Genomic DNA, 24,299 nt, shown 5'->3' with positions numbered 1-24,299 from the left:
TTTCAAACAAGAGAGGCAAGAATGGGCTAATGTCACAGTGGTCTAACAGGGAAGTGGACTTGAGGAAAAATGGTGAACATTAGGTCACTGGAAATGCTGAAGCAACCGTTAGGAGGTTTTGTATGTGACCCATGCTTTAGTTACATTTTCAAAGTTATTGAACCCCAAAGTCCATTCACATTGAAGTCATCTGAATTTTAGAACAATCTCCACAACCACAATCTACAGTATCAGAGTTATCTGAATCCCCAAACTCTAATGCTATAGGTATGGAATCAGACCAATGCATTTCTGTAGTTCATAAGCCTCCCTAGAGATTCTAATGTACAGCTAGCTGGTTTCTCACAGTGGCTGCACCAATTTACACTTTTACCAACAGTACACAAGGGTTCTCTTTCCTCTACACCCTCACCAACAAAGGAGCTATGTGCTGCAGGAATATTTAAAACAAAAGGCATATAGTAGTTCTTGTTTAATCACTACTATGGATCTGGGAACTTCTCACAAGATAGAATGTATTTAAGTTCTAGTTTGACTGGGTCTAGACTAAAATGAGGCCTACTCCAATTCAAAATTTTTCAATTCTAGTTTATTACCCAGATTCATGGATCTAGAGTAGTGGTTTTCAATCTTGAATGAACATTGAAATCTCCTGGGGAACTTTAAAAATATATGGATTCTTAGCTCTGATCCTAACGTAATTGGTGTGGGGATGGCCTTTCCAGTTGATTCTACAGTTCAGTCTAGAGGAGTCTAGAGGAAGAAAGGCCTAAGCTGAGATCTGAAATGTAAGAAGGAGTTAACTGGTTAGGTGAAAGGTGTGTGTGTGTGTGTGTGTGTGTGTGTGTGTGTGTGTGTGTTGGGAGAAATATGGTTAAGTGGCATGGTAATGAGAGAGGAAAATCTAGATAAAGTTTTCACCTGTGAAGAGTTCTAATAAGCTTTTGTAATGGGTAAAGGCCTATGACTGAAGTTAGCTGGAGATAATGTATGTAAAAATATTTTGTAAAAAAGAAGGCATGGCTTAACAAAATAAACTGTAGTTAATTTAACTGAATTTTTTTATCTTTAATGATATTACTTTTAACCTAAAGAAATTAAAACTGCTAAAGATATTTAAGAGATCAGCTCCTCACACATGAGTCATCCTTTATGATAGTCTCTGGTTATTTCATTCTATCTTACTTTATTATGGGAAATAGATCTACCCCAGATCCCAATCACCTTGAATCCCATTTGGCTATGGAAAATTTTCATAAGTGTGTGGTTCTATATTCTTACCTCATTAATTCCTATCTGGTGAATATCACTGAATCTTCCTTGAATAAATGAGTAAGCTTGTGATCCCTCAGGGACATCAATTAAATGAATAAGAAATTCAGGGAGTATGTCCCAACCCCAGGACATAGCTAAGAAGTGGCTTTTTGGGAGAATTGCTAAATCAGCTCCCTTTACTGTAATCAGCTTCTTTCTCCTCAAAGAAAAATTCTGGGGGTGGGGTATTTAACTATATGTAACTGAATTAGTTATATTCCTGTTCATTGCTGTTTCCTTGCACTTGGTAAGTGAAGGTAAAATGTAAGGCTCTTCTTGAGCAACTCTTCATATTGAATGACCTGTCTCATGGGTCCCCTAGTGAGATATTAAAAACACCTCTGCCAGGATCACCTGTGCCTGATGAATAAACACCAAGCTTCAGTACAGATGTTTGTGCCATGGAATGGTGTGCCCTGTGCTGTCTTGTGTCTTTCATATCAAGGATGATGTGTTAACTTTAGAAGAATACAGGCTAGCAATCAGAACACTTGGGTTTCAGACCTAGCTTAACCCACTGACCAGAGCCTCAGAGACCCTCTCCTCACCTTTCAACTAGGGAATATGTAACTCCATGTTTTAATTTTTTAAAAACTGAGTTAAATAAGATTCTCAAATATCGATAAGTCTTCTCAAATATCAACAAGTCTCTTTTATAATGGAAGACTGTGGAACATCTTAAAATCATTAATAAGTAAACTTCTGACTTCCAGGGGCTCAAAACATCTCCCATCCTTTGTGTGCCATGAGGGCAAGAAATCTTAAGTCCTAAGTCCTGAACCTATGTGCTTTACCTTCCTGTTCTTTGTGAGTTGACTTTATCTGGAATTTCCAGGGTGTTCCCCATCAAGTTCTTCCAAACTTTCCTTTGTTTCCCAGTGTAGCAAGCAGCCTATAATATGGCCCCATGGAACACTACCCCTGTTTTTTTATGGTCCTGTTCAGCCCTCTCCCCTTGAGTATAGGCTGGATCTAGTGATTCCCTTATAATCAAGAGAATACATGAGAAGTAATGGATATCAATTCAAAGATTATGTTAAAAACAGACTGCCCTTCTCCCTGCTCATGCTCTTTCTCTTTCTCTAAAGTAAATAAAATCTTAAAAATAAAACAAAACAAAACAGATTGGCTGCTTCTTTGAGCTGCTGCTCTTAGAGAAGCAAGCTGCCATGTGTGTAGCCAGGAACTGATGTTTGTGGAAACTTGTCAACAGTCACCTGAGTGAGCTTGGAAGAGGATGTGCTGAGGTCTGCCACCATATACATATCTAGCTTGGAAGCATACCCTTCCCAACCCAGCCTTGAGATGACTGCAGTCCTGGCCATTACCTTGACTATAGCCTGTGAAAGATCCTGATAAAGCGGCTTGTAGCTAGATCTTACTTGGATTCTTGATCCACATAAATTGTGAGATAATAAATATCTGGATCTAAGCCATAAGGTTTTTTTTTTTAAGATTTTTATTTATTTATTCATGAGAGACACACAGAGACAGAGACAGACAGAGAGAGAGAGAGAGAGAGAGAACAAATTAGGCAGAGACACAGGCAGAGGGAGAAGCAGGCTCCATGTAGGGAGCCCGATGTGGGACTTGAAACCGGGACTCCAGGATCACACCCTGGGCCAAAGGCAGGCGCTAAACTGCTGAGCCACCCAGGGATCCCGCCATAAGGTTTTGAAGGAGATTGTTATACTGTGATAAATAATTAAAACAGTCTCCTCAGTTCCAGTGAAACACCGGCACTGGTCCTTCTTCCTAAACTACGACCCCTAGACTATGACCACGTAGAACCTGGACTTCAAGACCTTCTCTTTCTATCTTTTAGCCCTAATTGAGCTCAGCCTACGCACTCATCATCCTAAACCTGAGCTCCAGTGCTTCTTAGCTCACACAGAAGGGATATTTGGTTATTTTTAACAACTCATAAATGACTCCCCTTGATTCTTCTAAGATATGGTAAGATAAGTAAGGCAAGTAGGAAGTAGGATTTTTGACTCTAGGTTCAACAATATTATACTGAAGCTGTCTCTGTTTTAGTTTCTTCTATATCACAGAGAAGCTATCACAAGTTCCTAAACAAAAAGAGATTTGAAAAATATCAGACCATCTGTACTAAGTGCTGCATGAATTTACTTGTTTTTAATTGCAACAAAGTATCAAATTACTATGAAATCTTGTTATTAATACACACATATGTATATATGCTTGTGTGTGATTTTTTTCTGTTTGAATCTTGTGGGAATCCACACAGTTAACTTTCAATTAAAATTTCCTCTAATTCTTGGGATTCCTGGGTGGCGCAGCGGTTTAGCGCCTGCCTTTGGCCCAGGGCGCGATCCTGGAGACCTGGGATTGAATCCCACGTCGGGCTCCCGGTGCATGGGGCTTGCTTCTCCCTCTGCCTATGTCTCTGCCTCTCTTTCTCTCTCTGTGTGACTATCATAAAAATAAAAAAATTAAAAAAAAATTTCCTCTAATTCTTGAGACTCATACATATTCCTTATTTGTACATTTGGACATCCAAATTTGAACCTATATGTATAACTAGATATGATGTATTTTTCCTTTGAATTTCATTGCTGAAGTTATTGATTTTTATTTTTATTTTATTTTGGTAAAGATTAAACAAGAAGGGAGTACCAATGTCATAACAAATGTGATTCATAATGAATTCTTTCTCTCTACTGCTCCTGTTAAGGGACAGGGGAAAGAGAGATTTTTAGCATAAACCATCCCAGATCTTTAAATTTGTATGTAAAACTGGCACCAGTTCATCACTACTTTTGCTGAGAAAAAAAAAAATCAAAGTCGCCCACGAGGATTCCCCCCCCCCTTTTCTTTAATAATGGATACTTTCAGAGACCTCCTAAGGTCCCATTCCCCCTGTCATGTTTAAAGGGTTTATTGTTTCCAGAAAAGCTTTTGCTGCTCCCTCTGGAGACTGAGCTGATCCAAGGTAATATTAATTCTGTGCCTCTCTCTTGTCGGAACTCAACTTCAAATGGAATATATGAGATGAAAGCTGAAAGAGAGGTTATGTGGGCTGTCATCCGCCATTGTGTCTGAGGCATCAACTGTGCTCAGAACAAATTAGGTGTCAGTCTGGTAAATCACAGTCAGGAAGGCAAATCAGTTTATAGAAGACTTATTTGGTCTCCTGGAAGGCTCCACCACTCAGACAACAGTTAGTCTTTCTTTTCTTTTCTTTTTGGTAATTAAAAATTTTTTTTTGAGATTTAGCTGGTCATTTTTATTGTCTCCTCAAATCCCTCTGCACTCACTCCTTGTTTCCCCTACAGAGATGAAGAGCTATTGCTGTAAACGACTAGACTAGTAGTTTTTAGAAGACAATTCACAAGGAATGTTTCATTATTTTAGTTTAATTTCCTAAATGACAGAAGACCCCAGATAAAGAAGGAGAGTGAGTCTGAGCAAGGGGACGATGTTCTTTAGCTGCTGGCCTTGTGTGGGGAATGTTTGCAGATCAAGGAGAAGCAGTGCAGGAAGAAGCAGACAAATCTCGCTCTCATGGGATTTGTTTCAGTTTTTTCTCAAATCCTTCTTGATCCCATTAGCCCCTCATTAAGAAGTTTGGATGGCAAAAGAAAGGGAATTTTTTTTTACCTTGGAATGTAGAATTTTGAATCTGTCACACCTTTAACCTGAAGAAAAAAAGAGATAAGAAAGAAGAAAAATTGTATTTGCCATATTAGTCTATGCATTTTGCTTTAATATGAAATTTCAAAAATTTACCAAAATTTATGAAGAAATAGGACACCAAAACCAAATCAAACCATACCAAACAAAAACCAACCCTAGACCAGGAGTCACTAATGTTTTAGTTTTGACTAAAGCCAGTAATTTCAAGACCTTGAGATAATTACTTTAATTTGCTAGTTCACCTTCTTTCCATCTACAAATGATGATTATTATTTCTATCCTGGCTTTTGCTAACATTGTTATTATGTGGATCAACTGAGAGGAAATCATAATGAAATATAACATGTACGAATCAAAGTTGATATTTTTACAAAGGCCCCACCACTTGGTCCCATCTGTGCCACCACTTTTCACAAGCAATTTTGTTCTCAAAGTTCATCCAGTGTAATTTCAATTTCCACTTTGCCTGTATTTGCCTCCACTACCAGCTCTCCCAAACATACTCTGGGTACATGTGACTTGCTTCTAGAGGTATAATGAGAGAGTATACCATTTCAACTTTAAAGGATTCCCTGGGTTTTGCCTAACAGTTCTGCAGAGAAAAAAGCACTGGGTGCCAATAATTGCTAGTTATTTCCTCATTTGATTCAGTATCCTTATCTGAGATTTTGTACCCTTTCTTAATAACCCATTTGCTTGATTCAACATCAACCTTTCTACCTGCTCGTTCCAGTCTTGTCTCTGTCTGTCTCTTTTGCCAAACATCTTGACTCCTGATCCTCCTTCTGGCTTTAGGATCTAAATTCAATCACAAGCCATATGTTCTAGATAACTTTTCATTTCTGTTCCATTTGTATTGAACTTGTAGCAACTCAGATGTAACATCAAATTTTCTTAACTGTCATGTTGCTTGTTCCCATTAGCTTAGATTCTGATTTCCCCTCCTGTTTCCCTTGAATTACTGAAACATTTTAATAGAAACCAATTCATCCATTTGGCTTATGGGCATGTGGCAAAGCACACCATGTCCCCTTCCTTAAAGCCTGGGTGGAGGCTGCAGCATCATCATATCAAGGAGAACTGAGTACAAAGGTTCTAGGTGGTTACTAACAGCTAACATGGCCAGTGTGAGAAATGGGAGCCAAGGTAGTAACATACACTTTCTCTTCCAAAATTTCTACAAAGAGATGCTCATGGTTGGGATTGACATTTGTGATATATTCAAGTTTTCCTTCACCTGCTACTTCTCATTTGTAATCTTCTTCTCAGACTACAAAGGTATCACCCTATTGCTATTCTCTTCACTTCGAACTTGTTTTAAAGATCATGTACACTCTAATCTTCAGTTCATGATCTCTCACTTACTCTCCCTCTGGGATTTTGCTTTTTCCAATCTCTCTTCTAAAATGGCTCTTCTATTTGTACTATTAATCCTCTAATTACCAAATCTAACAACCCTCTTTGTTTCTCATACTCCTGGAAATCCTTGTGACATTTACAATATCAGGTACACAATCTGTGAAATGCTCTCTTGTCCTAGTTTTCATGTCCTAAACACACCTGTTTCTCCCTCATTCCCGATCACTCGTTTTCTACACCCATCACTTCCCGCATCGGTCTATCCTTGGATCTTCCCAACTCCTTCCAAAGTACATAAATTTTAAGTTCTGGGCTTTGTACTTCCTCTGTCATCAAGTTTTCAGGCCTTCTCCTCTCCTCACATCCTGATCGATATTTCCAGCGACTGCTTAGGCATTCCATATCCATGCCATATGGGTGTATCTGATGCAATATACACAAAACTTAACTTCATCAAATCACTTTCTTCTGTATTTTTAGCCCTATGTTTCACTCAACAACTCTAACTAGAGTGTTTAGAGTTATTTGCAATTCAAGCTCTCCTGATCCTACCTCTCATGTACATACCAGGTAGGTCACTCTTTTGTCATCTGTAGCCTCATTGTCATCTTTAATTAAGGTCCTTGTCATTTCTCAATCTGACTCCAAACATCCCCTTCTAGTTTATTTTACCTCTTCTCTATTCACCCTCACCTCATGCAATACATACTCTACCATATGTTCTTTCCACAACTTTCAGAATATGTCATGCTTTTGTCTGCTTTCTTTTTCTCATACGGATTCTGCTCTGCTAAAAATGCTCTTTCTCTCCAGGTCAAAGACTTTGTGAAGTCTTCTCTGAGTTTTGGACCCCCTTGAGTTATCCCCACTTCCAATTTGCTTCAAATAAATTTGGCAACCTGCAAAGTATTTACAACTTGTTGCTATCTCTAGTTTGAAACAGGTTCAAGCTAAAGTCAAGCACATCTTTTATTTTGCCTCAGAGCTCCTAATATAATCCATGACTTTTTCTGATGAGAGAAACTATGATTTCCCTTCATTTTTCTTTTCTTTTCTTTAAGTAGGCTCCATGCATGGAGCCCAATGTGGGGCTTAAACTCATGACCCCGTAATCAAGACCTGAGCTAAAATCAAGAGTCAGATGTTTAACCGACTGAGCCACCCAGGTGTTCCTCCCTTGATTTTTCTGATGAGAGAAACTGTGATTCCCCTTTACTTTTCTTTTTTAACCCAAACACTGACTCTGCCATCTTAGTAGAAAGCGGATTTATTTGTTTGTTTCAAATTTTGTGGTTGTAATTCAATCCTACTTGAAAAGTGATAATTGTGACTATTAAAATCTGGAGCAAGGCAAACCTGGATAAGCCAGTGGAGCTACATGAGGCCCCACGGGGTAGGCTGGAGCCACCTGGATTTATTTATATCTATTAAAAAATCCTCTTGTATTATGATAGCTGGCTTTTAGGAGATCAAAGGAGCCAGTGTGGAAATGTTTTTCTGACTGTGCAACACACAAACATCATTTAAATGTCACCTCAACATGTGCATATATCCAAAGCCCATCAGAGCATCAGGGAGCAATGGGAGCTGGCACTATGCCCGCATTGTCAGCCTTGCTCCATAATGATGGAAATAACAGGCAAAACAGAAACAAATAGGAAGGAAGGAAGCAGAATGTATTGTGGCATGGGGACACAGTGCTTGAATTTTCAGTTTTGTCTTGGAAAAGTAAATCAATCTGAGGGTGGCTCTCTAATTTCCATGGTTGGAGGTGATTTGTCAAAAAGCTCCTGCTCTAGTCTATCTGGAGATGGAGCTCAGTGGCCCTACAAGGTCTCAGCATTGAGATCAATCCCCCAAGTTTGGAAGACAGAGCAGCAAAATAAGCAATCTGCTTGTCTAAGCAGGTCAAATGCCAGAGGCTAAAGAGCAAATGATCAGCAAGCAACAATGTTTCTGGTCATTCTTCTCCTAGGATGCTGTTACTTTCAGGATATTGTGAATGCACTTCATGGATGATTTTCATGACCTTCACTTATCAAATATATTTTGGTATTCAAAGCACATTTACATTTATTCACTCATTTGGAACTCTCATATCTCCTGTAACATTATAAAGCATTAGAGCTGGAAAATTTGTTAAAGATCATTTCTCTAACACCAGCATTTACTAAGATCAAAAGAGATCTCAGTTTGGCTAAAATTCTGTAAGTAGCTAGTATTACTGGATCATATACCACTGATTTTTCACTCTAGTAGCTTTTTCCAAAAATCCCAAAGAGCCATCCAGGCAATAATTTGTTCATCATTCTTTACAGGGTATAAAAGGAGATTATGGTTTCTGCAGTTGGGGGAAGGTTGTGTGGAACACCTTCGGCACCTAATCTAGACAGGTTGGTGAGTGAACAGTGCACAGTGAGATGCTTTTCAAACAAATATATGCCAATTACACAATTTTTATTTTTGGTATTAAATAGTGGGACTAGTATTCTATCCTGCCTTGTTTTCTCTCTGTGGCTTTATTTTAGAAGAAATAATCATATATAGAAATATGAAAATATGAAACAAGCATGACCCTAGTATTGAGGTTTGCTCTCTCCTTTGGGCATTACTGAGGTAACTCCCGACACAGGCAAGTACACACTCTTTAGGTCATTCTCTCTGATGTGTTGAGTTGATTATCAGTCCTAACTATCTGATAGGTTAGATTGCAATGATATTCCTTGACAATTCCTCAAACTTACTATAGAATATTTTAAAAGGATGAAACATTTGGATTTCTGATCTCAGTGGTAAGAAGTGATGCTTCACTATCTTAGCAGATATTTTTTCCTTAGCAGATTTCTTTCTCTAAAATTCTTTCATCCAAATAGTTTCCCAAATCCAGTAGAAAATTCTATTGGGCACACAGAAGACACCAAAAACTTGTCACTGACACACAGTTTCCTCTCTTGAAATGCTTTTATTTCCTACTTACCTAAATTTCACCTATTGTTTCACATCCAATCAATGTCACATATCTTATATGAGACATTTATTGAATATAAAACAAAGGATTATCTGGATTTCTATAGCACCAAAGAGTTCTAACTACAAACCTAGCATTGAAGGATAAATCATTTTCTCTTTTTCCCTTCCTAATTGTATCATGGGATTTAGTTAGAGTCTCACTAGAACCCTTGGAAATTCAAATTTTATGCCTTTAAAATATTCTATCAGAAGCTTCTGGAATTGTCAAGGAAAGCTTCGTGATCTGGCCTTCAAGGACATTAGGGTAATTGATTTACCACCTCTAGGAAAATGGCCTATCAGCATGCCCTGCATGGGGAGTTACCTCAGCGAAGACCAGTGGAGATCCTCTGCATGTTTTTTTTTCTCTTTCTTATGTGCTGCAGTGCTCTCAGTGCAGTAATGGACCCAGAGTAAAAGTACTTGGTAAATTTCTGTTGATTTATTTTACTTCCTCAACTCCCAACATCAAAAAGAAAGATTCTGATAACTCTAGCTGATAAGAATTCTGTTATTGCCCATGACATATATTATTAGGTATCAAACAACTACAGTCCTTCCCCATGTCTGTCATGTTTTAGTTACATGAAATTATACAAACCATCTCACTCTAAGAACATGTTTATCTTTAGTTCAGAAATAATAATTTTTGCTCTGCTCATCTCCAGAAGCTGTAGTGAGGAAAAGAGTCTTAAGGGAAATGGCTGTAACATTTCTAAGCTTTATACATATGACAAATACTAATGTTATAACATTATCATTAATGCTTACCACTATACATTTTGAGTCTTCATATTTAGCTTAATACTTTATGATATTCTATTTCATTTCTTCTATCCTTTCTGCTCTTACATCTCATTTCAGTTTTATACATGTTAAATGCAGACAAATATATATATATATATATATATATATATGCAGTGCAGACACACTCAGTGCAGACACTGAGTGCAGACAAATATATATATATATTATATATATGTATGTATTTCAAAAATCTGTTCTTAGAACAAGTCAGAAATCTCAGGAAATATCATTATTTTCATGGATTTGAATGTATCATTAGACTCTGTATTGAGAACAGAGATATTGGTTTCAGTATGTGAAAACAGAGGTGTAGAATAAGAAGTCATTCAAATTTTTCAGTTGAATTTTATATAATGGAAAAAAAGAAGATGATTAAACTATATATCCATAGGAGATAACATTACATGAAATAAAAAAAAAAAGCTTGTTATGCGTTTGTGGGACTCCATCTGCAATCGTTGCCACCCCGTCAAGAGGTCAGGAGATGTGATTATGGAAGAGGCAGCCTTGCCATCACTATTTAATCATGCACACAGAACTGCACACAGTAATCAGGAGCGACAGGCGGAGGGCTGCTATCTGTGTGGGGTGCAGGGAAGCCGCCCTCATCTGTTGGGCTTTTCAGGACTCAATCCCTCTCTCCTCCCCTCCAAAGGGTCACCGGCTGAACTGAATACACTGACTGTCACATTGCCATCCCTAGTTAACTGGTAGATGACTGAATTCTTCATGCAGGGATGCTTCATCTACCCTTCTTGTCCACCTCCGCCCCAGCCACCAGCCCAGAGAGCCAGAGGAGCATAATTGCATTGGCACTGCTCCAGCACCCCAAGGGCTCATTGCTTGCTATCCTCTCTCATCTCCTCTATCAGGCAAACAGAAAGGTTAATGGTTAATGATGTCGAGCTTGATTGCTCTGCTAAAGCACAGGTGTGGGGGATGCATAGGTTTCAATCCAGGAATCAGGATCTTGTGTGTCAGAGATAAAAAAGTAAGATAGCTGGCATGGAAAGGAGGCAGCATGACAATGTACTTCTGGGATGGGAAGCCAGACATGAAGCTTGTGTTTTAGCTTTAAAACTAGTTCACAGTGTGATGCTGTGAAAATCATGTAATCTCTTTCATTTAACCTAGCTCTTTCCTTTGTTAAAGGTGGCATTTAGTGACAAATAATCTCTAATTTCTCTGTGATCTCAAAAGGAGTCTTTAAAGTTTGAAAACAGAATTTTGCACAGGGAACCTCTCTACTTGCCTGCTATTCGATGAAAAGTTGTAATATGAAATAATATTAAATGGTTCTAATATGGCCATTTAAGATTAACAATGGAAATTATTGTCTTAAATAGTCTATTCCATTAAAAAAATATTCAGAGGGATCACATAAAAAGAACAAGAAATATTATTCACCACCTGCTATGTGTTTACCATTTTCTGTGTTTCTGTCCTCACCAAGATTAATAAGATTAATATGTAGGAAATAATTTAAAGGCAATAAAATTATGTATAATTAAACTATGTGGCAGCCATGAAAATTCATTCTCTTCCTCTCACAGACTTCCACCTCTAGGGATATAGCTGATCAAGGGCCTCACTTTGGAGTCAATGTCTGTATTTGCTAAAAGACCATACTTCAGCAGGGCTACACTGAGGGCTGACCTATTTTGGGGGAAACGTAGGGCTCCCCTAATGGCTATGCCCACATTCTGTGGATGGCATGGCACTCTAGGATCACTCCCTCTGTACTTTACTTGGGATCTGATTTGTATCATAGTTTTATAGTCCTCACAGCCTTTCCTGGCTCTCTCCCATTTTCCCCTCATGCAGGCATCCCCAATAAAATCCTTGCACAATAAATCTTGCCTTGACATCTGCTTCTTGGATCATTTTAAGATAGGCTAAAAATTGTGTAAGCTCTGTAGATACAAATAAATGTACAAATAAAGCATAAAGTAGAAAGTGAGAATGGTAAAGATTACCCTCTGGGCTCAATCACCAGTCTGCCAATGACTAGATATGTAATCTAGGTTAATAATTTATCCTCTCTGGTCAGTTTTGTCCCTTGTAAAATGGAGATAATCATGTTACTTACATCTAGGTCTTTAGGGAGTACAAAATAAGCTACATTCTGTAAAACTCTGAGAAGAATTCTGATTATATTATAAATATTATGTAATAGTTCGCTAAACAGATAAGGAAATAGAAGGCCAAAGAGTTTAAAAAACAAAACAAGACAAAACAAAAACCTTTGTTTAAAATCTAAGAGATAACCAAGTAGAGGTAACAAGGTAAGTGCTTGGGTTTCCCATCAGATGCTCAGTAGATTGGTTTGTTTTAGCTTGCTTATTTTTTTTAAGATTTTTATTTATTTATTCATGAGAGACACAGAGAGAGAGGCAGAGACACAGGCAGAGGGAGAAGCAGGCTCCATGCAGGGAGCCTGAGGTGGGACTCGATCCCAGGTCTCCAGGATCACTCCCTGGGCTGAAGGCAGGGCTAAACCGGTGAGCCACCAGTTAAGCTGCCCATTAGCTTGCTTATTTTATATTTTGTTCTTTTTGTCATCTGTATCCAATTATATTAAAAATCTTAAGAAATATCACTGGCAATAAGTCGAGATTGGCATGTCCTTTAATGATTAAGCTTGATAACTAATAATTAAGTATTATCAGTCCCCTTATCAATTTCTGTCACATAGATGTGCTATAGGCAGAATTAACATGGGATTAGGACATAGGTGCTAAAATTATAACTAGAAGTTTTCCATATATGAGATTAAAATCATTTTGGTTCTTATTTCTGGAGGCTTCAACCCCTTTCACAGGACCTGTTTCATCTCCCTGACTAGACCATGAGGAGTAGAAATGCAAATCTCTCCCTCTTCTTCAGCTGGCCCTATTTATTTTGCTTTGGAGTTTTCCCCCAGTTCCCCAGTGCCTTGATTGAGTCTTTGTATTGAATTTCTCCACAAAGTTTCTTTGAAATTGAATTTTTGGTGATGGAGAACTTATTGGAAATCTAAAGAAACCAAGTTCCCATAGTGCCTTTGGTTTTAACTGGTAGCCTCATGCCTAGAAAGCAGATTTCTTACCTCTGAACACCAGGTTTTCACACCTGGATTATCTGTATCTCCCAGCAGACTAGAGATAAATGCCTACACTTCCAATTGTCTGACCCTTGTAACTTCTATCACTTGCACACTTCTTTTGGGCTATCTGGCAAAGAGAATTTTCTTTTTTCCTGAATTTGGCCTTTTAGAATTCTCATCTGGTTGGGATTTATATGTGAATTATTCTACCTGAAGATCCAGCTATTATATTATGAGCCTGTGAATTATGTTACATCTATGTTACCAAAACTGATAAAACTGTAAACTATCTTGCATGTACCAGCTTCGCTGTTTCATAGACTGCATATCTATATAGACTTCCTTGTTATAATCTTTCCTTAGATTATATATTTTAGTGCAATTTTCCATTAATTTTGTGGTTTGTTCAAAAAGTTGCAGTGAGGATATATGTAAAGGACTTAGGAGTATGAGGTACTTAATAGGTACTTAATAAATGGGAGCTAATTTTATCATTTTTTGAATATTTGTTAAGTATGAACTAAAATTTTAAAAAATAGCTAATGATTTGCCAAAGTTTATATACTTACCTATATACGTTATCTAAATATGCTGAAATAAGTGTGGAAAATTAAGATAAGATGCTACTTTTGCCTTCCAGGAACTTATAAAGAGATGCTAATTTCTTGGTTCTTATCCTTATTGCCCTCAGGGTGACTTTGTTATCTGCTCCAAACCTTTCTCATTTCACACGTTAATTTATTTGAGGTTCATTTATTGAGATTCTTCTATTGGCTATGGATGGTACTGGAATACAGTATTATATGAAAATGCCTTGAAAAAGAAAAGCAAAGCTGGAGGCATCATAATTCCAGACTTCAAGTTGTATTAAAAAGCTTTAGTCAAAATAAAAAATAAATAAATAAATAAATAAATAAATAAATAAGCTTTAGTGACCAAAACAGTATGGTACTGACATTAAAACAGACACATAGATCAACAGAGCAGAATAGAAAACCCAGAAATTAACCTACAACTCTACGGTTAAGTAATGTTTGAAAAAGTAGTAAAGAAAATCCAATGGGGAAAAGACAATATCTTTGACAAATGGTATTGGGAAAACTGGACAGCAATATGTGAAAGAACGAAACCGGAATACTTACTGATACTAAACATAAAGATAAATTCAAAATGGATTAAAGACCTAAATGTGAGACCTGAAACCATAAAAATCCTTGATGAGAGCACAGGTAGTTACTTCTTTGATATTGGCCCTAGATATGTCCCCTAAGGCAAGGGAAACAAAATAAAAAATAAGCTATTGGGACTACATCAAAATTAAAAAAAAAAAAAACTTCTAAAAGATAAATAAATAAAACTTCTGCACAGCAAAGGGAACAATTAACAAAACTAAAAGGCAACCTACAGAATCAGAGAAGATATTTGCAAGTGACACCTGGTAAAGGGTTTGGATATATTTATCTCCAAAATACATAAAGAATTTATACAACTCAATACCTCAAAAACAAGTAATCCAATTTTAAAAATGGGCAGAAGACACAAACAGACGTTTTTCCAAACAAAACATTAAGATGTCCAACAGACTCTTGAAAGATCTTCAACATCACTGATCACCAGGGAAATTCAATTGCTGGAGGGGAGGAGGTTGGTGAGGATGGGGTAACTAAGTGATGGACATTAAGGAGGGCATTCGATGTAATGAGCACTGGGTATTATATAAGACTGATGAATCACTGACCTCTACCTCTGAAACCAATAATACATTATATATTAATTAATTGAATTTAAATTTTAAAAAATTAAGTAAAATAGAAAGATATTACCTCACATCTGCTGGAATGGCTAAAATCAACCACACAAGAAACAACAGATATTTTCCAGTTTGTGGAGAAAGGGGAACTCTCTTGCCCTGTTGATGGGAATGCAAAGTGCTGCAGCCACTCTGGAAAAGAGTATGGAAGTTCCTCAAAAAGTTAAAAATATAACCACCCTATGATCTAACAATTGCACTACTAGGTTTTACCCAAAGAATATAAAAATACTAATTCAAAGAGATACATGCACCCCCAATGTTTATAGCAGCACTGTCCCCTGTAGCCAAATTATGGAAACAGCTCAAATGTCCATTGACTGACAAATGGATAAAAAAAGAGGCGGTATATAAAATGGAATATTACTTGGCCATGATAAAGACTGGAATCTTGCCATTTGCAATGACATGGATAGAGCTAGAGAGTATTATGCTAAGTGAAATAAGTCAGCAAAAGACAAATACCATGATTTCATTCATAAATGGAAATTAAGAAACAAAGCAAATGAGCAAAGAAGAAAAAAGAGAGTGAGAGGCAAACCAGAAACAGACTCTTAACTCTAGAGAACAGGCAGATGGTTACCAGAGGGGAAGAGGGAGTAGATGGATGGGTGATACAGGTGATGGGGATTAAGGCTTGCACATGAGCACCAGGTGTTGTATGAAAGTGTTAAATTACTATATTGTACACCTGAAACCTGAAAATACTGCACTGTATGTTAACTGGAATTTAAATAGAAACTTTATAAAAAGAAACAAAAATATTACGTGAAAATGATAATGAAGATGGATAGCATTTAATAAATAACCACAATGAGTCAGGCCATGAATTATATGAATTATTTAATTTAATGCTCATAGCAAACTTATGAGGTAAGTTTCAATATTGTCATTTTAAGTTGACAAATGAGGTACCTGAGCAGAAACTGTTAAATAATCAGTCTGAGGGTGTAAAATAAGCATGTACAACAAATTCAAGAATTCTAAATTAAAGATCAACATTCTTCAGATAGACATTATCCTTGCCCTTCAAAGGACTATAAACTTGACAGAGCACATAGAGTCTGATGGGTGTTTCACAGACCTTGGTTGAGGTATGTGAGAAACTGGGAAGATTTTTGCAATTCACTGATGTATTATACGGATACTAAAGGATAGCAGATTGGTCAGAGTTTGATGAGGGCTAAAGTATCTTTTTCCATGGTAGTCCTCACTTCCTCCATGAAATCTTCCCTATCAATAGATAAGGGACAATCTTCTTCACATCTGAATTTATACGGTTTCTTAATACTTAGGAAATATATTTTTATATTGAACTCTAACTTTTAAAGTATAAATTTTATTAGTCCATTTACATTGCAGTTATTTGAGGACAGGGCCTACTCTGGGTGCTCTGTGTAGATCTCTATCCAGGGAAGTTTCCCAGAAAATATATTAAAATAATAGTTCAATTCAATTATATTCTCATCATGAGTGATTTACTGGGTACTTACTAATTTTCCTTCTATGGACAAAAGATGTGTATCAGATACTGTTCTTGTCCCCACACAGCTCTAGCTTCTCTCAGGGAGAAAACATTTACCCATTTAAGAGTAGGAAGCCTTGGGCATCCCTAGTGGCCCAGTGGTTTAGTGCTGCCTTCAGCCTGGGGTGTGACCCTGGAGACCCAGGATCAAGTCCCACACCGGGCTCCCTGCATGGAGCCTGCTTCTCCCTCTGCCTGTGTCTCTGCCTCTCTCTGTGTCTGTCATGAATAAATAAATAAAATCTTTAAAAAAAAAAAAAAGAGTAGGAAGCCTTGTTACTTTCTGTATTTCCAATCTTTGCTGTGTTCCATGAACATTCAAACTTAACATGAAAGTTCAAGTGCCAAAAAGTGAAGGTGGTGGGGAGTCTTTCCAGTAATCAGCATGTGACTGAAATTGAAGGCCTTTCAGAGATCCCTGTTTAAAATCTGTTTTATTCATTCAGCAGCAGCAATTTCTTTAACAGCTACAGTTATAATTGAGAGGTTTGGGGCAGAGAGAATTGATTTCGATAAACGTTTTATTCTTTTACCAGTAATTCTCTTAAGTGGACTTCAGTGAATTACCTTTGTTATGCAGCTATTACCAGGATAACCTCAAAATAACTGGGGCATCAGCCAAGGAATGTCTTAACTATAGTAAGGGGATGTAGTCCTCCTGAGAGAGGTAGATTTTTACCCCAGTGCTGGGAATAATAATCACAGCACAGCATTTGCCTTTCTGTAGAACTGGGCATTTGAGTCTGAGACTACATAAATTAAAGCTCTTAACAGAAACTAGGAATTTTTCTTAGAAAATTTGTGAGGGGTCCTAGTTTTGCTCTTTTTGTCCACCACAGTGGCAATTAGTACCACATGGCCTATTCCATTACAACCTATACAGAGCTCTGTATTCCACCAATTTTTCTACCAAAAATATTCTGCCTAGATATCAAAGAAGGCTCTTCACAAAAGATGATGTTGGTGCTAGGTCTTCCAAAACAAAAAATTATCAGCCCCTTGATTTTATTTCAGTCAAATGAAAGCTAAGGATATAATAACTTAAATGAAGTGTTTGACTAATAGACAATAGAGCTTGAAGATAGAGTATATATAAATTATTTTGAAATGAGAAATTTAGAGAGAAGAAAAATAATGTTATTAAGAACATGAACATAAGTTTAAACTCAGCAGTAGTGAAAAAAAAAAAAACTAAACATTTCCAGGATTAGATATCATAACACCAGTTACACTGGTGTTATGATACACAGTTACACTGCAAAATGTTGGTAAATAAGTAGAGATATAACAAAGCTCATAAATTTCTGGTAATAGGAAATTGCTGTTTCTATCCTGCAGAAGAATACAGTGAATGTTATTAATTCAAATATAAATAAACCATGTCCTCCTTTTGCTATGAAGAAGGACTATTAAGAAGAAATTATTAGATGAAAGCTCATAACAAGAACTAGAAATGAAAAGCAATGAATAACTATTTGAAAGTATGAAAAAAGCAAAGGAATAAGAGCCAGAACTTGGGAGCTAAGATCCTGAAGAGCAAATATTCTAAGATGAGTTTAACATTTTGCAAATAATTTCCCCTTGAGCAATTTGCTGACACCTAAATTGCACATGGATATGGTTACATCCAAAAAAAAAAAAAAAACCAGAAAACATGTTTTTAGGGACTAAAAAGCTAAATAGATTTTTTTTTCTTTTTTTTTTTAGTTTAAAGTCATGAAGAAATAGAAGCCACTCCTCTCAAAAACCCTAGAGTTTAGTTGTAACCTTGGAAGAAATATGAAGTGGTGTTAATGACAGATAGAATAAGGGCATACCAAACATTCTCTACCTCACATACTTCCTCTCTGGAGATAATATAATGACATTTAGACCCTCTATATTTTTTTCACATATATTGTACAGCATAACAATAAACTTTGCCAGCCATACTAGGAAAAACAACAACAACAACAACAAATGATCAAAATTCAATGAAAAAAAATGGTCAGTAAATTTAGGCTAATGGATAATCAAGATATTAGTGTTCAGACATGAACTCAAAAATTAATATGATGATATTTGCATTCAAAAACAGATTTCAGAAGATATGAATTCTATAAGATAACTGATCTACAAAACAATCAAATGAGAAAACTGGAACTTCAAAAATCAATAATTTCAATTAATAATTCAATATATGAGTTTAACAGTACAATGTATAGTGCAGAAAATAAAATATCCAAAAGTAAGATACATAAGTGCTAAATATCAGTATTGAAGCAAAAAAAAACTATAAAATGTAATCACAGAATATTGGATAAAAAAACATTATAGAGATATCAAACATGTATGAAATTTCAATCCAAGAAACAGAGGATATATTTGAAACAGACGAAATACCTGAAAATATACTTGTCAAGATTTTCTCTAAACTAAGAAACATAAAGCCAAAGAATGAAGAATCTATACACTTACCAAGTAGTATAAATTGAGGGAATGAAATACTTATACACATTAGAATAAATTTCTGGAAATCTAAAGATAAATTAAAAAGTTTAAGAAATCAGCCAGATAAAACATTTACCTTCAAAGCATAACAAAAATATGACAACTGACATCTCAACAGAAACAACAGAATCCAGAAAGCACTGGAATGCTAATTTTAAAACACAGAAATAAAATAATAGTTAAGTTAGAATGCAATACCTATTGAAAATAAATTTCAAAATAGAAGGTAAAATACAGAATAATCAGGAATAGTAATTGCTGAGAATAGATCTGCACAAAAATAAAAACCTTATCTAGGGAATTTCTTCACATGGAAGAAACAGGATTCCCAAGGGAAGTAAAGCAATATAGAAAGAGATGAAAAACAAGTAAAGGAGCAATTATGTGGGTAAATATAAGTAAACACTCACTATTTAAACAATAGTAATGATACCTTCTGGGATTTAAAATGCAAATTTGAAATGTATTGAATTTATACAGTTAATAACAATAGACAAACACAGAAATAAATGGACCTAAAGGTCCATAGGGTGAAACGTCACTTAGGATGTGGTAAACATCTTAAATAATGTTTTAATTTAAAGTAATCTCTAATAAATCAAGGATGCATGGTATTAACTTAAAGTAATCTCTAATAAGTCAAGGATGCATGCTTGTCTTCAGGGTACCCACTAAAAGAAAAAACAGCATAATGTTTAAGTTACAGTTTAACGGGGGTATCAAGCAAGGATAGGATGAAATATTAAGGCAATATAAGAAAGAGGAACAAAAAATGAGGCAAATGGTAACAAATATTGAAATAGTAACTACAATTCAGATATAGCAATAATTATACCTAATATACTGTAAATAAACTTAAATATACTATAAAAATATATGACAAACATTGTAAGCTGGATATAAAAATAAGTCTACTACAAATGGCTTACAATTCTAAATTATGAGGAAAAGAAAGTTTGAAAATAAAGGAATGACAAGTTAAACAAACCTACAGATAGCTAATATTATAAGTAAATTGTAGTATCTATAAAAGTAGATCTTACAAATACAACTAAAGATTAAGAGAAAAAATACATTTAATAAAGTTGAGTCAACTTAATAGAAAGTAATTATTATGTTGAATTGATTTATGAAATATGATTAAAAATGCTAAGTATGTGCTAGAAAATTCAAAGCAATTCACCACATTAATATAAAACATTAAAAAGTGTTTGCATCTACGAAAAGCCCACAGCAAACATAATTCTCAATGGGAAAAAACTGAGAGCCTTTCTTCTAAGATCAGGAACACAACAGGGATGACCACTTTCACCACTGCTATTCAACATAGTACTAGAAGACCTAGCCTCAGCAATGAGACAACAAAAAGAAATAAAAGGTATTCAAATTGGCAAAGAAGAAGTAAAACTCTCCCTCTTTGCAGATGACATGATACTGTATGTAGAAAACCCAAAAGACTCCACCCCAAAATTGCTAGAACTCATACAGCAGTTTAGCAATGTGGTGGGATACAAAATCAATGCGCAGAAATTAGTGGCATTTCTATACGCTAACAATGAGATTGATGAGAGATAAATTAAGGAGTCAATCCCATTTACAATTGTACCCCAAAGCATAAGATAACTAGGAATAAACCTAACCAAAGAGGTAAAGGATCTATACCCTAAAAACAACAGAACACTTCTGAAAGAAACTGAGGAAGACAAAGAGATGGAAAAATATTCCACACTCTTGGATTGGAAGAATTAATATTGTGAAAATGTCAATGCTACCCAGGGCAATTTACAGGTTCAATGCAACCCCTATCAAAATACCATGGAATTTTTTTACAGAGTTGGAACAAATCATCTTAAGATTCGTGTGGAGTCAGAAAAGACCCTGAATAGCCAGGGGAATATTGGGAAAAAAAAAAAAAAAACAGAGCCAGGGCATCACAATACCATATTTCAGGTTGTAGTACAAAGCTGTGATCATCAAGATAGTGTGGTACTGGCACAAAAACAGACACATAGATCAATGGAACAGAATAGAGAACCCAGAAATGGGCCCTCAACTCTATGGTCAACTAATATTCTACAAAACAGGAAAGACTATCCACTCAAAAAGGACAGTCTCTTCAATAAATCGTGCTGGGAAAATTGGACAGCCACGTGCAAAAGAATGAAACTAGACCGTTCTCTTACACCATACACAAAGATAAACTCAAAATGGATGAAAGATCTAAATGTGAGACAAGATTTCATCAAAATCCTAGAGGAGAACACGGGCAACACCCTTTTTGAACTTGGCCACAGCAACTTCTTGCAAGATACATCCATGAAGGCAAGGGAAGCAAAAGCAAAAAATGAATTATTGGAACTTAAGATAAAAAGCTTCTGCACAGCAAAAAAAACAGTCAACAAAACTAAAAGACAACCTACAGAATGAGAGAAGATATTTGCAAATGACATATCGGATAAAAGGGCTAGTATCCAAGATCTATAAAGAACTTATTAAACTCAAAAGCAAAGAAACAAACAATCCAATTATGAAATGGGCAAAAGACATGAATAAGAATTTCACAGAGGAAGACATAGACATGGCCAACAAGCACATGAGAAAATGCTCTGCATCACTTGCCATCAGGGTAATACAAATCAAAACCACAATGAGATACCACCTCACCCCAGTGAGAATGGTGAAAATTAACAAGACAGGAAACAACAAATGTTGGAGAGGATGTGGAGAAAGGGGAACCCTCATACACTGTTGGTGGGAATGTGAACTGTGCACCCACTCTGGAAAACTGTATGGAGGTTCCTCAAAGAGTTAAAAATAGAACTGCCCTATGACCCAGCAATTGTCCTGCTGGGGATTTACCCCAAAGATACAGATGCAGTGAAATGGCGGGACACCTGCACCCCAATGTTTATAGCAGCAATGTCCACAATAGCCAAACTGTGCAAACTGTGGAAGGAGCCTCTGTATCCATGGAAAGATGAATGGATAAAGAAGATGTGATACACACACACACACACACACACACACACACACACAATGAAATATTACTCAGCCATTAGAAACAACGAATACCCAGCTTCAACATGGATGGACCTGGAGTGTATTATGCAGAATGAAATAATCCAACTGAAGAAGGACAATCATTATATGGGTTCACTCATATGGGGAATATTAAAAATAGTGAAAGGGATTATGGGGGAAAGGAGAGAAAATGAGTGGGAAAAATTTGAGAGGGTGTCAAACCATGAGAGACTCCTAACTCTGGGAAATGAACAAGAGGTAGTGGAAGGGGAGGTAGGCAGGGGGATGGGGTGACTGGGTGACAGGCACTGAGGGGGGCACTTTCAGGATGCACACTGGGTGTTATACTATATGTTGGCCAATGGAACTCCAATAAAAAATATACCAAAAAAAGTGTTTGCATAGATGATAAAAATATAAAACTTGAGGCTATAATAATTATATAGAAAGCTTGAAGAATTTTTCTTAATCTAAAAAAATAATTGTAATAAAATATCTGAGCAAACATTAATTCCAATAGGTGAAATACTGAAACCCTTTATTCTGTGAATTGGAATAAACAAAGATACCCAATCTTTGATAATATCACCACTTTTATTCAACCTACTGTGAGTGATAGCTAGTGCTACAAGCAAGAAAAAGAAACCAGATGCATAAGAAGTGGAAAGGAAAGCAAAAACAACTGTTGCTTTACCTCCCAAAAAAGATAGTGTGCAGAATATCTTTAAAAATCTAGAACCTTTTCAAATTAACATATGCATTTAACAAGATTAATTTATTAGTTTTTTGTTTTTATTTTTTAAAGATTTTATTTATTTATTAGAGACAGAGAGAAAGAGAAAGAGAGAGACTGAGAGAGAGAGAGAGACAGAGAGAGGCAGAGACACAGGCAGAAGGAGAAGCAGGCTCCATGCAGGGAATCTGACGATCCTGGGTCTCCAGGATCAGGCCGTGGGCCGAAGGTAGCGTTAAACTGCCAAGCCACCCAGGCTGCCCAACAAGATTAATTTATAAAAGACAATATACAAGACCAACTGTATTACTATATATCAGCAACATCAGATACAAAAAAATTAGAGAAATAGTATAATTTTGAGTAATAAAATAATCAAATACCTATTAATGTAATGGAAAATAAGCAAGACCTCTACACTAAAACTAGAATATAAAATTACAAAAGTTGAATGAACACATAAACACTTGGATAAATACACTATTTTCATGGATTGGAAGACTATAATGGTATCAATTACCTTAATTAAAAACATAAATCGAATGTAATCTTAATTGTATCCCAAAGATTTTTTTCTGTAAAACTGGCAAACTGATTTTAAAATTCAAAAGGCACTGAGAGAGTCTATAACGCATGCCATGTACCTATCCAAGGACTTACACCTAGATTATATACATAGCTCTTACATCTCAATAATAGTTTTTTAAAACCACAACTACTAGAAATACAGGCAAAAGGATTAAACAGACACTTCACAAAATATTCAAATCTGGAAAGTTGACCTACATCATCAGTCATTAGAGAAATGCAGATTAAAACTGTAATGGTATGTTACTACCCCTTTACCTGAATAACTAAAAGTGAGACCAAAATAGACAAAACAGTGACAGTAATAATAACATGATTCAACATATTAGTGAGGATTTGGAGCATCTGCAACTCTATTTATGGGGATGTAAGTTAGTATATTTTTAGTAACTTTTTGACAGTGTCTTCTAAAGGTGAAAACATTTCTGTTTTTAAGATTTTATTTATTTATTCATGAGAGACACACAGAGAAGGGTTAGAGACAGAGACAGAGCAAGAAGCATGCTTGATGCAGGACTCAATCCCAGGACCCCAGGATCACGACCTGAGCCATAGGCAGACACTCTACCACTGAGTGAGCCACTCAGGTGTCCCAAACCATTTCTACCTTGACCCAGCAATTCTAATCCTTCAGAATACATTAATGTGAGAAATAAAAGACATAAAAAAATATTCCTAGCAACTATTATGCATAACAAAAAACTGAAAATAGCTCAAATGTTCATCTCTGTTAGAATGGATAAAAAGTAAATTGGTATGTTCATAAAATGGCATAGTATGCAATTTCAAAAAGTGAACTACTGTTGTATATAAGAATATGAATGAATCTTCATCATAATGTAGAGCCAAGAAGTCAACTGCAAATGTTCATATATTATTCCATCCATTATATTAGTTA

The 24,299-nt window shown here is 36.1% G+C and overlaps 1 protein-coding gene and 1 long non-coding RNA gene across 26 annotated transcripts in view; one reads left to right on the top strand and one right to left on the bottom strand.

The window, feature by feature from the left end:
• Positions 1-24,299, bottom strand: part of LOC144315690 (uncharacterized) — a 317,078-nt gene that overhangs the window by 91,449 nt on the left and 201,330 nt on the right. For 19 of the 23 annotated variants that reach the window (XR_013381485.1, XR_013381482.1, XR_013381486.1 and 16 more), the window contains one exon: positions 4,939-4,976. The gene's annotated coding sequence lies outside the window, so the exon portion shown is untranslated. Of the gene's footprint in view, positions 1-3,751; positions 4,977-15,057; positions 15,177-24,299 lie in introns of those variants that run through there. The other 4 variants (XR_013381471.1, XR_013381476.1, XR_013381475.1 and 1 more) reach the window with 2 other exon arrangements.
• Positions 1-24,299, top strand: part of LOC144315691 (uncharacterized) — a 107,718-nt gene that overhangs the window by 41,128 nt on the left and 42,291 nt on the right. The window lies entirely within an intron of this gene.

The sequence above is a fragment of the Canis aureus genome, chromosome 6 (assembly GCF_053574225.1).
Source record: "Canis aureus isolate CA01 chromosome 6, VMU_Caureus_v.1.0, whole genome shotgun sequence".
In the NCBI taxonomy this organism is placed as follows: domain Eukaryota; kingdom Metazoa; phylum Chordata; class Mammalia; order Carnivora; family Canidae; genus Canis; species Canis aureus.
Note: the sequence above shows the minus strand (reverse complement) of the source record. Positions and strands in the feature narration are given on the sequence as shown.